The following is a 15528-nucleotide window of genomic DNA, read 5'->3' as shown; positions in this document are numbered from 1 at the left end:
AGTTGCACGTGGATCGCAATGAAAGTTTTCCAAATACATGTGATTGTCACAACTGAGATTCGCCCACTTGCATGTGGGTTGCAACTGATATTTTTCCAGTTGCATGTGGGTTGCAACTGAGATTTTTTCGGTTGCATTTGAGACTTCTTTTTGTTACATGTGGGTTACAACTGAGATTTTTTTCAGTAGCATGTGGGTCGCAACTAAGATTTTTTCTGTTGCTTGTAGGTTGCAACTAAGATTTTTTTTCCAGTTGCATGTAGATTGCAGTTGAGACTTTTTCTTGTTACATGTGGGTTGCAATAAAGATTTTTTTCGTCGCTTGTATGTTGCAACTGAGACTTTTTAATTGCAGTGGGATTGCAATTAAAATTGTAGGGATTTTCTTCCAAATTTTTTCTCGTGAATCATGTGTGTACGGAGCTTTGTTTTTTTTTTCTCTTATACTCTTTTATGTAATGTAACAAGAAAAAAATGGACCTCACGTGCTAGGAAAAGTTGTGACTGTTTCCGTAACCTGCTAGTGCTTTATCTGTAGACAACAAGTAAAAGGCCGAGCCACGTTAGAGTCAGGTGACTGAGATTTAGTAAATCTCAGTCGCCTGATCACTAGCCGCGCCCAAACATTTAATGTTTTGTTATGGTGGTAGTACCAATTAAGTTGGGCTAGCTAAATGATTTGGTCGTTCATGAATGGCCGAGAGCGTGATATCTATTTGTCTACTTCCTCCGGTCTCTTTTAATTGACTCGAATTTAGTACAATTCATACTAAATTCGAGTCAATTAAAAAGGACCGGAGGGAGTAGCTACGAAGGAAGGATCAATGAATGATGTATTTTGGCCACGATCTGTTTATTCACACCTTGGAAGCATTCGTGCATGTAGTTGGGTCCATTTGATAGATATTTTAGCAGAAAACACGTGGTTATAGGGAACTCTGTCGGTGTTAACCCGTTGCAAACAAGTTCTGGATTATTTTTGGCACTTCATTTGGTGGCATGTAAATCTTTTTTCAGCACAAGTAACTAACCCTTTGTTTGGTGACCTGCACATAGCGCATTTTGGCTCTCCTGATGCACAAGTATTATTGTTCGGTTGTACACATGAAACTCTCATACACTTACCATGCTTCAAATAAGATGAGCTTACCATGTCATTGCATGTTACATTCAATCGTAGAGAAATCAAAATAACAAGAACTTAACGATCACCATGACAACAATCAGAACAATGATGATAAAATCTTTCACTCTACTATCTCATGTCTAAGATGCTCCTTCTGAAGGCATAGGGATGAGCCATAGCCTAATTAGCCAAGAAGCTCAGGTACTCCTCTTGTATCTCTTTGAAAATAGCATGCCCTATGTAGTTGTTGTTGGAGAAAATATTGACTTGCTCTTGCTAGATCCTCCATAAATTGTAGATTTCTAGATGTCTCCTTTTAAACACCACATACCACTAACACGTCACAAGAAGAACAAGTAAGAAATATGATCATAAGTATCAATGAAATCATAAGAAAGCATCACAAATTCACACCAGATAATTAACTAAGAGGAGCATGCATGATCATTACCAAAATTGATCACAAGTTCATCCTACCACCACAACTATGGTGTCAACCTACGACCACAACAAAAAATGGGTGTCATTTAGACACCACAAGTTTACCATCACATTCGGGGTTAGTATATATACCACCTCATAAAAATATACAGGCCATCAGAAGTTTTTTAGGCCCTAGCTACAACCAAAATGTACACCATCACCATCACTCCATGCATGCATCCCCACCTCCAAGTGTCGTGGGAATCAAGGATACCCCCGCTTCACTTGTGCATTTTATTCCAAGTTGTGCTCCAGCTATACCTAAAATGATATCAAGCACGAAGCGTTGAGGGATCCTGATGTGATCTTACAATATCTATTCATGTATATGGCAGAGGGTAGTGTTTGCATCATCACATCATTTGTTAACATGATTGACCTACGACGTGCCATTGAATTATGGAACAGTCAGTGGTAGGGGTACTTATCATTCTAGGAGTCATTAAGCTTGCAGTTTCATGAATCTTGCCATCAGCATTGGCCATTCATTCATGCATCCTCGCATTATGCCCTGAAAACATAATGCCAGATGCAAGTCAGCTAGATCCTCCAGGTAGTAAAAAATGTGGAAAAAAAGAGATCAAGAAACCATGAATATTTTTCTCACCTCTTACTCTGCAGAAGACCCGTCTCAAGATAAACTGTCTGTGGTTAATTCTAAAGAAGAATTTGTTTGCCTCATCCAGACAACAGGAAGGTTGTTTCCCGGTTGATTAAGTCTAACTAAAGAAAGGTTACATAAACATTGCTACTCAATATAAAAAACACAATAGCACGGCTCATACCCAATCACTTATTTTTCCTTCTTTATTCAAGTCGTCTACAGTGTACAAGTTGACTATCTGAATTCAACTACGTTTACACATAAATAAAAAAGGTATCCGGAGTTCAGCCACAATAAACAAAAAGTGGCCAGAATATTTCTAATGGAGGCAAAGAACATTTGATCAAATGACCTTTCTTATCGCTTTTGAATTGAAAAGACATACTAACAGGCTAAGAGCTGTAAAAAATCAGCAGAACCGCGAGTGAAAAATGTTATGTGGAAGTTTCGCTGTCCCTCACAATCGGCTGTTCACCTTCGAACTCGGATATCACGATAAGCGAATCTGTCATTTCAAGAGAAAGTGGCTCCAACTTGTTTGTAGGATTTATATGCTGTCATGGTTAAACAAAAGATGAATTAAGATAGATGATCAAGACCGAATCATGAAATCTGAAAAGAAAGTCATGTCTACAGAAATCAGATATAAATAAGCTAGGTAGCTTTTTAATAGCAGAGTTAGAAAGAACCTGTTCTGAAAAAAATCTAATTTACTTTGGGAACATCATTTCCACATAATCTAACAAATAAAAAGAGAGTATTGACCTGCTTCTGGTCCTTAACGTAGCCAATAGCAACTTCACGACGCAAAACTGCCCTTTCAGACAGCTCCGAGAATGATATTTTTCTCTTTCCTTCATGTACAGTCCTATCTCCTATAATGAGCACATGCAGCACAGACAGATGATTGAATGATCGCAAGCAGCAAAGAATTTACTGGGAATACAAATTATGGTCATGTTACCTTAATATAAATCTCATCTCCTTCAGCATCCAGAATATCCTTCCATACTTCATTTAGCTCGCTACATTCCGCAACTACATTTCATTTTTATCATGAGACAGAGCCTTCTGGGAAAATAAAGAGCCAAATGATAAGTAGTGAACCAACCTTGTGCCGTCACAAGACTCATAACTTCCTCTGCGCCAACAAACGAAAGGGAGGGTCTTATTCTAGATATCTGCATAAAAAGCAGAGATAAGAACTTATTTCCAAAATTAAATAGTTATGAACTTGGGAGTTGAGATATAGTAGACTCTTACTTGCTTTCCCAGTCCTGTGTCTACAATTTCTGATACAAGATGCTGAACCTAACACATTCAAGTACAAATTTGTAAACTCAAGCAAATTAGTGTTCTGTTAGTATTGGAGTACTTATAAGAAAAAACATTGCATGAAATGACTAATTGGACCACACCAAGTTAAATTCAAGCACGAAACTAAATAGCCTTGGAGAACTGTCTATTTTGTTGGCCCAGTAGTAACATAAATAGCAAGGATTTGTTGATTCCGGGCCAGGTTTTTCAAGACAGCTCAGGTTTATCAATATGGAAACATGGAAGTTCACTTGAACATTCTGAACATTATTTGTAATGACAAGAACTGACCTTAATGTCATTTTTCCGGCAAATATTTTCAGCAAGGAGAAGGGTATATGCTAATTGTTTATCGGCCTGTACAGTATCTGCAAAAACATACATGGATGAAACTTCTCCCTATGTAAGGGAATGGTATGGTAATCCAAAGATCGACCAGGGAGCACGTGCTTCTGATGCAAAAAAAAAAAGAACATCAAGTGTTTTTGAAAGCAATTACACATGCAAATGTTGGGAGTCCTTTATATACGCAAATGTTGTTCAAAAAATATCAGTTTATACCCTGTGGAGAAATCAAGTTTAGTGCTTAAAATTTTACTAGACAGTACTGAAATTTGTTTTCTTTCCAATGTACAAAGAAAGTTCTTTTTTCATGAATACACGTATATGAAAGACTTCAACTGTACATGCGTAATTTTATGTGGAGATTTTGATCATTTGGAAATGGATTTTTTGAAACCACTGGTTCATCCTAGGTGCAAAGTGCATGTGCGCCTGGCAAGCATTATTGTCTCTCCAAAATGGCATATTTCTGTTGTTGGCATGCTACTCATACCTCCAATTAGCCAGTCTCTGTCAGATATCACGACAATTGAAATAGGAACATTTTTGTCACATTTGGCGGATTTTCTGATGTTAATAATTGCTTCCTTCAAAATATCATAGTTCATCGGACATCCCACCTGTATGGACACCATCACATAAAAATTACCAAATAACAAGAGTACAGTATTTTTATGTCTGGAAGAATCTTTTCCATGACCTTCAAAGTTCAAAGGTACTGCACAAAAGAGAGACAGAGAGCGACCTTATGAGTAACTTTAATATTTTTAAGTTGGCTCTTCATTAGGGGGTTGACAACACTCGTCCGCTCTGTAATAGGGGTTTCTGACAAGACTTCCTGCACGTTAAAGTGAATTTGTTATACAAGTTCCACCCTATGATTGCATGAGCACTAGCATCATAGACCTGCCATTTTCTTGCAACAATTATAATGTGAGAGCAGTATATTTATTTCTTGTGACACATGTGTCTATACATACCAATACACTACCAGGTCCAAGGTAATTATCATATTCTCGAATCATGTCAGTAATTTTCGGCCTCCAACCAACAATAAGTATGCATTCCCTTGGTCCAAGTGTACATTCGTTGCTCTGCATAAAATGAAGCATTTGATCAACCCAATAAATTGAGAAGGGAAGAATTCCCAGCATTACATCAAATTTTACCTTAGATAGTGATTTTGACGGGCGCTCTACAATGTTCTTTAGCCGTGTTTCCTTCAGCTCGGTAACCACACTCGTAGATCTTTGAGCCTCATTTGAGTCTGAGTAATGACTTGAATTTTTTGTTTCCTCAGGTATATTTAAAAATGTATACTGTGGTTTTCTCCTCCCACAAACAGGAGCGATAAGAAGCAACTGTGAAGCAACGAAATGAAGAGTGCATCATGTAATCAACTAAACAGTTATATACCAAGCATCCTGGCATGACTGATGATATAAAAGCAAAATATAACATCCATCCATCTTCTTCTTATTTTCCATTAACAATACAGCTCATACTGCTTTCTTTCTGTTTCCCCGTTAAGTTTAGGTCACGAAAAAGGTCCAAGGATACTAGCAACATGTTCATAAGTTTGCATAGGCTTATGTCAATGTTAAGTAGCTAACAGAATATGTAATATATACCATGGGGGCAACACAAATTATTACACTATATTAAACAGAATAATAATTTAAGAACTGAAAAGTTTCTAGTAATTACTTTTAGGAACCAATTTTTCTCATGGAATCCTATAACTAGAGACAAAGATTTGGTCCGCAGATATGGAAAATAACAACCAGAAATTACATACTTTATCTGTTTCTTTCAACATTGTGTCTTCACTTGGGTGGAAGTGAATCCTTCCGGACCGAAAAATACCACAAACAACTGCCTGATCATGAGCATAAAGGGGAATCATAACAAAGAAGTGGTGCAGACTGCTGATTTTAGGCATTCACTTATTTGAAACAACATTACGTCTTGGATTTTACGTCTCACATCCTTAAACTTTATGCCTCCTACTTCAGGAATGCTGAAAAGGCTGAAGATATTTTCTGCAGGATAAAACAACCCAAGTCAAGAAGCCAAAGGATAAAGGACATATCATCTAGGCTAAAGATAAGGCAGATACGGATAGCCAAATTAATGCAAGGCAAAAGCATGCATACGGGCGAGCCAATAATGAGTTTGAGTCAAATATGTGTATGGGTAGGTTATGAGATGGGCTTGGAGAGTGTTGAAGTATTGCAATAGGGTACTGCAAGGTGTCTGGATAGGGTAGGAACAAAGTCCACACATGGTGCAATGGGTTGAACATGATCAAACCCACAGAGTAATCGTGTTGCATTGTAACCAGCTGCACGGTTTTGTTGGGAACCATGGAGTCTGCAAAAACTCTTTTCTAATCTTGTTGTAATGATATACTAATTATCTTCTGCATATTCGTGAAAAAAGGCCAATGGTCCTCCGTATTTGGGAATGCAGGTATAGCAGCCAAACAGACTTCGCGGCCGGATGCTTGTGTAGCGGGCCCCAGGAAAAATGGGGGCTGGAATACTATTCAAAGGGCCTGCGCGCAACAAATTTTGCTAATAAATGCTAGGTTAAAAGTTATTCCACTGGCGGTGTAGCACTGAAATCACAAATGCCTAATTGCGTACTTTGCCATAGTAAACGATAAGTACTTTGAGGAATATAGATGAGGAAAAAAGGCATGTCTGGCATGTGGTCATGACCAAAGTTGGCCATAAAAATATGGAAAAATATCTAGCCAGAAAGTGCAGTATTAGAGCATTACACAGCATCTATTGACCACTATTTAGTTCAGAAACAAAATTTCGACTCCCATGTATGAGTGGTTTCGAGGTTAGGCACGAAACAGAAGGGCAGAAAAATATATCAAGTAAAATTTATCGGCAAATCCAGCAGTGGCTAATCAATAATTGCATGTCAGATGCAATTATTTGTTGATTTCCTGGGATTTGGTGCTATGACCTGTCAGCTGCTAATCCTTAAATAGAATAACAACAGCCATCTGCACCCTTCCCAACATTATTTTACAAGAAAAATCATAAAGATAAGAGTAGTACTGCGAGAATTAAGCAAGTGTCTGTAGATTTTGAGAAGGCCCTTTTGCCTAGAGCACTGCACAAATAGCTTAGAAGCAACCATCTCCACCGGTTGCACATTTAAGCCTGTGATTGATTTCAGAAGTTCGATGGTGGTTGAGTTAGAAGCCTACAATTATACAGCAAGGTCAATACATAAATGCCTAATGTTGATGTATACAACTTTTAATATAAATGGTGGAGCCTGTATATACCTCAACAATGGTAGGAACTGATGCAATTTGTGGAACAGATTGGAGAGCCAATAGAGAAATAAATGCATCTGTATCCACTTCATATCTGACCATATTCAACAAGATGTGTTTTAGATAAATAAAGCAAAACCAAGTAATCAAGCAACAGGTCAACAGCAGAAGTTCTGTTATGGTGCATTGACCCTATAGCAGTGGTCTTATCGTGCTATATTGGACCGCTAATTTCGTTGGTTAGTTACTAGACAATTCTATAAAAGGACATCCATATTGTAATTTGAGAATTAGGCAAAGATTAATCAGAAATTATAAATTCTCCCTCTTCTCAGTCCGGCCTCCTAGCCATGGCGGGTGGCATTGCCAGCCGATCAAGAGCGTACGCATACCCTCTGTCCTCCGACCTACTAAATCATGCAGACAGCACATTTGCTTTCAAATTAACTGCTGCTGCTAACAAATAATACATAAAATTTAGCATATGGCATCTATATCCAATAAGGAAAATAAACAAAAAAAAAATCTTTTGAAGAGTTTATCTTGCTCCATTTTCTAATATAGCTGCTGTTTTTCTCAAGCTATTCATCTTAAAACTTCTAATTGAAAAGTTTCAAATGTCCCATCCAATACTAGAACAATGGATACCACATATAGCAATCCACTTCACAGGATTTTGATGGCCCACGCAGATATCAACGGAGTATACAAAATAACGCAAACTTGCATTCTCCAAAATCATTTCCAATACAGCAAACATAGAGGAAATCACATGTCTATAGTATACATACCGTTCATTCTTTGATGGTAAGATGATTATAGACTTTGCTTTGTTTGCTGCTGCTCTTTCAAATGATTTTGTCAAGCTAAGGCTACAACTGCAATTTTAAGTGAAGTAAAAACTGAGTTTTCACATATCAAGTGAAACCTCTCTTCTAAGGGTAAATAGATTGAAACATTGCATGTGTTCAGAAAGCATCACAAGAAGTGTATAATCCCTTTTACCTCTTGGTGAATAAATCAACATGGTTTAAATCTTTAGATATGCTATCTGCAAGCTTCTCGATATGCTTTCTGGGAAGTTCCGAGAGAAGGAGAATTCTCTGCTTCCTTTACATTATTCAAAGAAGGTAATGTGCTGTATTAGATCAAGTAGATAGATATTGCCTAAATGCTAAGGCTATCCTTCAGTTACCTTGCTGTAGCAGTACCTACGCGGATTGCTGATTCATGGAACTTATTCAACTGATTCAATATGGATGTCAGATGACTATTGACTCCGCAGATGATGATATGATCATCCTCAAGGACTTGTAACTGTGCCCCTTCCCTTACCTTATACATTTGGGTCTGTGCAGAACCAGGTGACAGTTTAAAGGCTTTTACATCGATATGACAAAAATTCACCTCAGTTTCATACTATACTGAAATAAAACTCACTCTAAATTGTTCCGTCATTGCGCTTAACAAACGAGAATAGAACAATATACCCCAGATAGCAAGAAAGAACCCAATAACACGCTCAATACGCGTCTTTTGCTGTGAAAAAAAAAAAAGCAAAAGAGCGTATTAAACAGAGCTCTTTACAATAAAAATATCCATAGAATGGTCCAATCAACAGCAAGGTCACATAACTAAGCATATTCTTCTTAAGTCAGAAAGCAATTGGCACTTACTCTTAGATGAGTAGATGATGAACATAGACATGCCCAAGCTTCCCATAAGCACTCCTCCAGAGGCTGTTCCTTCTTCCTGAAAAAGAAACCAGTATTTTATTTTTGTTAGTACTGACTAGTGAATATGTAGGATATCCTTTTTGAGAAACAGAAAATAAAAAAATCAAAACAATGCATGCACTTTTAAATAAGTTACAGACCTGAACTTATGAAACAGCAATCCTCCAACAAACACGATAGAAAAGCACGTGACGAGCAAAGTGATAATAGACCTACGAAGACAGTCAAACAAAGTAGCAAGTTAATTGACCATGAAAAAGGAACTTCAGTTATTATATGATGAACTTTTAGAACCCAGCAACTGCAACAGTATGGAAAAAGATGCATTGCACAATACCAATTATACATGTCTAGATAGTAAAAGCTAGATATATTTCACTTACAAGGCAATGTTTCGGTCAAGCTGTGTATTGAATAGATAGTACAAGCGTGAAATACTCCATCTGACATCAGGCAGTGGTGGAAGAGTCACGTCTAACTTAAGAGGCGCAGGTGTTCTGATAGGATCAGACATGCAAGCAAATGGCAAACTTGTAATATTGTGCGACATCACAGGGAACAATTTCATCATCAACTGTATCTGGCCTACAACAACTCTGATGAGAAGGCATAACGTGATGCTTACTATAGTCACCACGTTGGAGTTTCCCTGCCAAGTTGAATAGACATTGGACATTTAGCAAACAGAACGTACATTGAAGAGTACCTGTTGCAAAGTAATGTGTCTAAGGGGAAGTATGTGTTGACTATGATGGAGAATGCTGCTTACATAGGGTTATGGCTAGTTTTCCTATCCTGAGTAATTGCAGGTTCCTCGACTTCTCTAGAACCACTACTTGTCAAACAAGTACAGGACTACTTTGAGCTAGATATCTAGGCCAAAATACCTTCTATATGTCTCCTCACAAGGGAATGCATACTTCCAAAGGCACGAATGGGTTATATTTTTTGTGGTACTATCATATACTGGCCTTTGTCCTCCAGGAAATACAAGTTGCATATTTCCTACCATGGTATCAGAGCTCTAGGTTCTCTCCCACCACATGCGCAACTCGTGCTCATCTCATTACAATTTCCGATCTAATCCATCTGCTCCACGCCGCCGCTACACAACTTGCTCAAGTCCGTGCTGAGCTACTACGAAGGACTCATTGTCCCTGCAATTAGTGATGTGTCCCTGCTACGCTGCACTAAAGGACCACGTGCCGGAGCTCCGCCCGCTGGGAGTTGCACACCCTTCCAGTCAGGCTGCCGGCGCCGCCTGACCATCAGGCCATCACGCCGCCTCCCAATTTCTTGCAGACTTTGCAATTAATTGATCCATATTCCATCATAATCATGGACCAATCTGGTTGTGGTCACCCCCGAAGGAACAACTCAAACTGCTATTTATCTCACTGATAAATAGCAGTTTGAGTTGTTCCTTGTGCACTGGGTTAACACTTACCTCAGCAAAAATCAACTAATGCTCTTGGAAACAATTTACGCACTCAGATTGTCCTAGAGGCTATAGATTATCAGAGGACTGAATAATCAACCAGTGAAAAAAATTATCACCTTAGCAGGAAAGCATAGGTGATTTTCTGTCTCTGACGCAGCCGACATTTCCACATTAGGCACAATTCCCATGCCGTCTTGCCTCTTGGCCGAATGGAACACTCTTGCCCCTCCTGGTGAAGGTAAAGCTTAAACAGATACCACGCAGTATGAACACATAACAACATCACCCAATTCACCACAAGGTTAACAGTTACAGATTTCTATCTATACTTGTACTCAGGTTTCCAAGAGGCTAGAGATTATCAGAAGACTGAATTATCTGTATCTAGAGGCTATAGATTATCAGAAGACTGAATTTATGCACTCAGATTGTCCTAGAGGCTATAGATTATCAGAAGACTGAATTATCTGTATCTATAGACAATCATAGACAACTAAGTGGCTAAGTAAGTGGAGGAGGAACTTGCTGCATTTAGTACAACGAACCTGGGTTGCTGGGGAGATGGCTAGACGAGCAGCGAACCCCGATCCCGCCGGCGCGACAGATGTGAAATCGGCCTGGGAACGCACGGAACCTATAACACACGTCTCCTCAGGAATTAGCGTGTGGATAAGAACAGCGGAAGATCAAATCAAAGGCATCGCTGCCGGTCACCGGCCGCCACATGCCTGTGTAGTATATAATGTACGACTCCATCAACAGTATCGGGTGTACCTGAGGAGTGCCCGGGGCGGCCGGGAGCGGAGAGCGGACACCGGCGACGAGGCGGCGGCTGCTGCGTCGAGCTGCGACCTCATCTCGGCGGCAATTAATCCGCGGCGGCGGAGGAAACGAAGCCGCGATAGGGGAGCATGCGGGAGTGGAATCGAGCGGTTGACTTTACTAGACTGCGCGGGGATACGGGGTGCCTTCGAAGTTCCAAGAATTAAAGCATTACTTTTCTGAAGAGAATGGCTTCCTCCGAATGAAATGGGGTTGGCGAGAGGAGAGGAGCGACACAAATAATCGGAGGATAAATGCGTGCCAAAGGAGGCCCGAGAACCTTTTCCATAGGGCAAAGCTAGATTTTGTTTGTATACCATCTCAAAAATATCTGATTTGTACGTGTCTCGGTGAACTTTTCCTCGAACGATAATTTTGGTGGTGGAAGCAGCAAATTTATACTACTCCATCAGTATAGTTGTTGGGTTAGAGCATCTCTACCTGATCCCATATTTTTAAATCTGTAAAAACAAGAGTAGAGGGTACTAAAAATTTAGACATAGGCTCATTTTGAGCTCGCGTGGATCAGATTCCGTATGTAGTACAAACTAAAAAACTCGAAATCAAATTTCACGTGAGAATCCAACATAAGATCAAGTTCATCAGTACATTTTAATTTGATTTACAACATACATTGCAAAATCAACACAATTATGCATAAATCTACGCGCCCGCTAACCTATCTAAAGATAACATTCTAGCGGGAATGGAGGCCCCTCAGGCCACTTGTGGTCCACGCCGTCCAATCGGGAGATCCTGGCCATCGAAAACCTTCTCTTAGCCATCGCTGACCTGCCCCTCTTTCTAGCTATCCTCACTGGTGGGGGACTGCTTTCCATGTGGCCCGGACGTCAACTACTAGTGGTACATGGAGTTGCGTCGATCTAATCCTAGTTTATCAACAATTGGCTCGGGAATACCTCACCGGGGCATGTGGACACTGCGGCGCACTTGACATGACGGTGGCGCTCTCCTACTCGAGCTCGATGCGCTCGATCTTGGCGTGGGGAGGGCGGCCTCCCGATGGAACTCCTTGTACGTGCGGACCTTGGTACACGGCCGAATGCGCGTCTTCCTCCTCGTGTTGCTTCGCCTCCGCTACCTCCCATGCCGAGACATGGCGGAGCTCCTCGAGGGCCGCCGCCACGACTTTTTCATTGTCGACGAAGTTCCCCTCGTCGAAGACCTTCTTTGGGCGCGCCTGCTCCTCTTTCGCTGCCCAATCCTCCTTGGAGGGAGTGGGGAGGCGACGGCGCAAGGAGGAAGACAACCCCGCCTCCCCAATGTACACGTACACGGCGAGCGACCGCAGCGGAGTCAAGCCGTAGTTGGTCCACTTTCGCACGACACGCGTCTTAGTGCCCTCGGATCGGACCCACGCGGCGTGCTCCTCGGTGGAGCGGCCACGGATGCTTCCGCCAAGTTGCGGCGAGGTGCTGCCCCTTTTGTCGGAATTGCCGAAACGAAACATGGTTGTGCACTCGTGCGGCGGCGGAGCGAAAATAGTGTTTCAGCCTTTTTCCGGGGCCGCATTAGCCGATATATGTAGCGTACGAGCGGTGGAGTTCACAGTCCCATGTTGATCATTTACAGGCCAAGCAGGGGATATGGGCTATGATCTGCTGTCGAAGCCAAGCCAAGCCGAAACTATAAACCCGCCAAATTTTATAGTTTCGGCCCGGTTTACGGATCTCCTAGAGATGCTCTTACCTGCCAAAAAAATTTGTTTGTTGTAAACATGGTTTTGGAGCTAGGAAACATAGGAGCAATAAAATGTAACGTTATTGTTATTGTACTGTAAAGGAACAACTATCGACAACTTAGCATCAACCATAGAAAAAAATCGACAACTTCAAAATCCAGCCCACAATGTAACTACAAGCACTGAAATCTCAAGGTCTATCATAATGCCAGCTTTACGGATAGTTTAGTCCCACAATGTTAACCGGGAAAACTTGGAGCAGTTTATACGGGATATTATTCTAACTGTTGTAAGTGAGTGAGAATGGAAGAAGACCTCGAGCACTCCTCCTCCTCCTTCCCTGCCTTGCCACGGATCATGCGCGCGTTCGTGTGACTTGAGTCTTTTTTTAGCTCGGTGTACGTCTCGACGTGTGTGTGCATGCTATATATATGTCCTTGGCTACCTATGTGTGGCGGTTCGGTCGGCGCTCCCTTCTCGTGCTATACGAAGAGACGAGACGCAGAACGCATCTAGAGTTCTCCACTCACTTTTGTCTCTCTCTTGAGTCCATTTACTTTTGTTGCATTGTCCTCTAGTTTTTCCCATCTCGGTGACTATGTGCATGGTTGTCTCAGAGAGCAGGTCTCTGAAACCCCGTCCGCTAAGATCTTGCACCGAGAGGCGGGCGATAAGGTTTTTGGGAGCATCTCGGTGCGATAGCTTGCTGTTGTTCGAGTTCTTCCCTGCTAGCTTGATGCTTTATCGACAGATTCGGCGACTCCGACAACACCATGGGCAACATCAACAACGACCATTGTGATGTTGCTGCTAGAGCGCCCTTCCCGGTCTCGATGTGAATGCTCATCATATCTTACGTTGCACTAGTACTTGTTACATATTCAGATCTGCTAAATGTGGTTAGTCTGCTATGTATGGTTAAGTATGTTAGTGCATCTGTGATGTTGATTTTGGTAATTAAATTCACCAGAAATTTTCTAATAATCTAACAATACTAAAAAATATACTTATATGTGTAGGCAATTTTCACTGTCTGGTTTTGAAGTTGCGCTGAAATCGAGTCTGGGTACTGATGACCCACAAGTATAGGGGATTGCAACAGTCTTCGAGGAAAGTAAAACCTAACTTATTGATTCGACACACGGGAAGGTAAGGAATATTTATAAGCCTGAACAGCGGAGTTGTCAATTCAGTTGCACCTGGAAAAGCACTAGTAACAGGGGTGATGTGAAAGCAGCAGTAATATGAGAGCAACAAGAATGATGAATACAGCTGTAGCAGAGCAGTAATACAGAGGCGATGGCACCGGAAAATATTCCAGTGCGTAGTTGACTGTAGAGCAATGATGATGACAGAAGGATCGGGGTTCCCAGCTATCTACACTAGTGGCTTCAAATAACTAACATGTGTTGGGTGAACAAATTACGGTTGGGAAATTGATAATTGTGAGGGCATGACAATGCATGCTATAATAATATAAAGTTTACTGTAGTATTTAATTGGGCATTACAACATAATATATAGACCGTAATCCAACTACGTCTATGACTAATAATCTACCTTCCAGTTATCATCCGAACCCCTTCCAGTATTAAGTTGCAAGGAACAGATTATCGCATTAAGCAATGTGTGTAAAGTAAATAATAGAATTATCCTTAGACAAAACATTATTGTTTTCTTCCTAGTAGCAACACCACATCTACAATCTTAGAGGTTATTGTCACTCTTCCAGATTACTAGAGGCATGAACCCACTATCGAGCATAAATACTCCATGTTGGAGATACAAGCAACTACTTGATCAGGGTAACTACAAGTACCGGAGAGCATACAAGATCTTAAATACCAGTAGTATGATAATATGATGAACAATCTGATCACAATTCCACAATTTATCGGATCCAAACAACCACAACACCAATTACATCATATGGATCTCAATCATGTAAGGCAGCTCATGAGATCATTGTATTGAAGTACATGGGAGAGAGAGTACCAACTAGCTACAGCCAAGAACCCGTAGTCCAGGGGAACTACTCACAAACCATCATGGAGTCGAAGTGGATGCGGTGGAGTCGATGGAGATGGCTCCGGGGGTCAATCCACGTCCCGGCAGGGTGCTGGAACAGGAACTTCTGACCCCCGAAACTTGTATGGACGATGGCGGTCGCGACGGAATTTTTCGTGGATGGAGACTGGATGTTTTAGGGTTTTGCATCGAAGGGAATTTATAGGCGGAAGGGCGAGGTCGGTGGCCTCCTGGGTGGCCCACACCATGCCATGGCACGGGCCCACCCTTGACCGCGCCATGGCATGGTGTGGCCTCCCTGTGGCGCCACTTCGTTTCTCCTCCGGACTTCGTCTTCATGTCCGAAAAATAGGAGGTTTGGCTTTTGTTTCGTTCAATTCCGAGAATATTTCCTGTACAACTTTTCTGAAATACAAAAACATCAAAAAAACAGGAACTGGCACTGTGGCATCTTGTCAATAGGTTAGTTCGGAAAATGCATAAAAGTGCCATGAAGTGTAGACAAAACATATAAAAATTGGTGTAAAATAAGCATGGAGCATCAAAAATTATAGATACATTTGCAACGTATCAACATCCCCAAGCTTAACTCCTACTCATCCTCGAGTAGGTAAGTGATAACAAAA

At 41.1% G+C, this 15528-nt stretch overlaps 1 pseudogene; it reads right to left on the bottom strand.

The window, feature by feature from the left end:
- Window positions 1-2388: 2388 nt before the first annotated feature.
- Window positions 2389-11431, bottom strand: LOC124705732 (annotated as a pseudogene).
- Window positions 11432-15528: the final 4097 nt, after the last annotated feature.

The sequence above is a fragment of the Lolium rigidum genome, chromosome 4 (genome assembly GCF_022539505.1).
Source record: "Lolium rigidum isolate FL_2022 chromosome 4, APGP_CSIRO_Lrig_0.1, whole genome shotgun sequence".
NCBI lineage: Eukaryota > Viridiplantae > Streptophyta > Magnoliopsida > Poales > Poaceae > Lolium > Lolium rigidum.
This window is presented reverse-complemented; position numbering and strand designations above follow the sequence as displayed.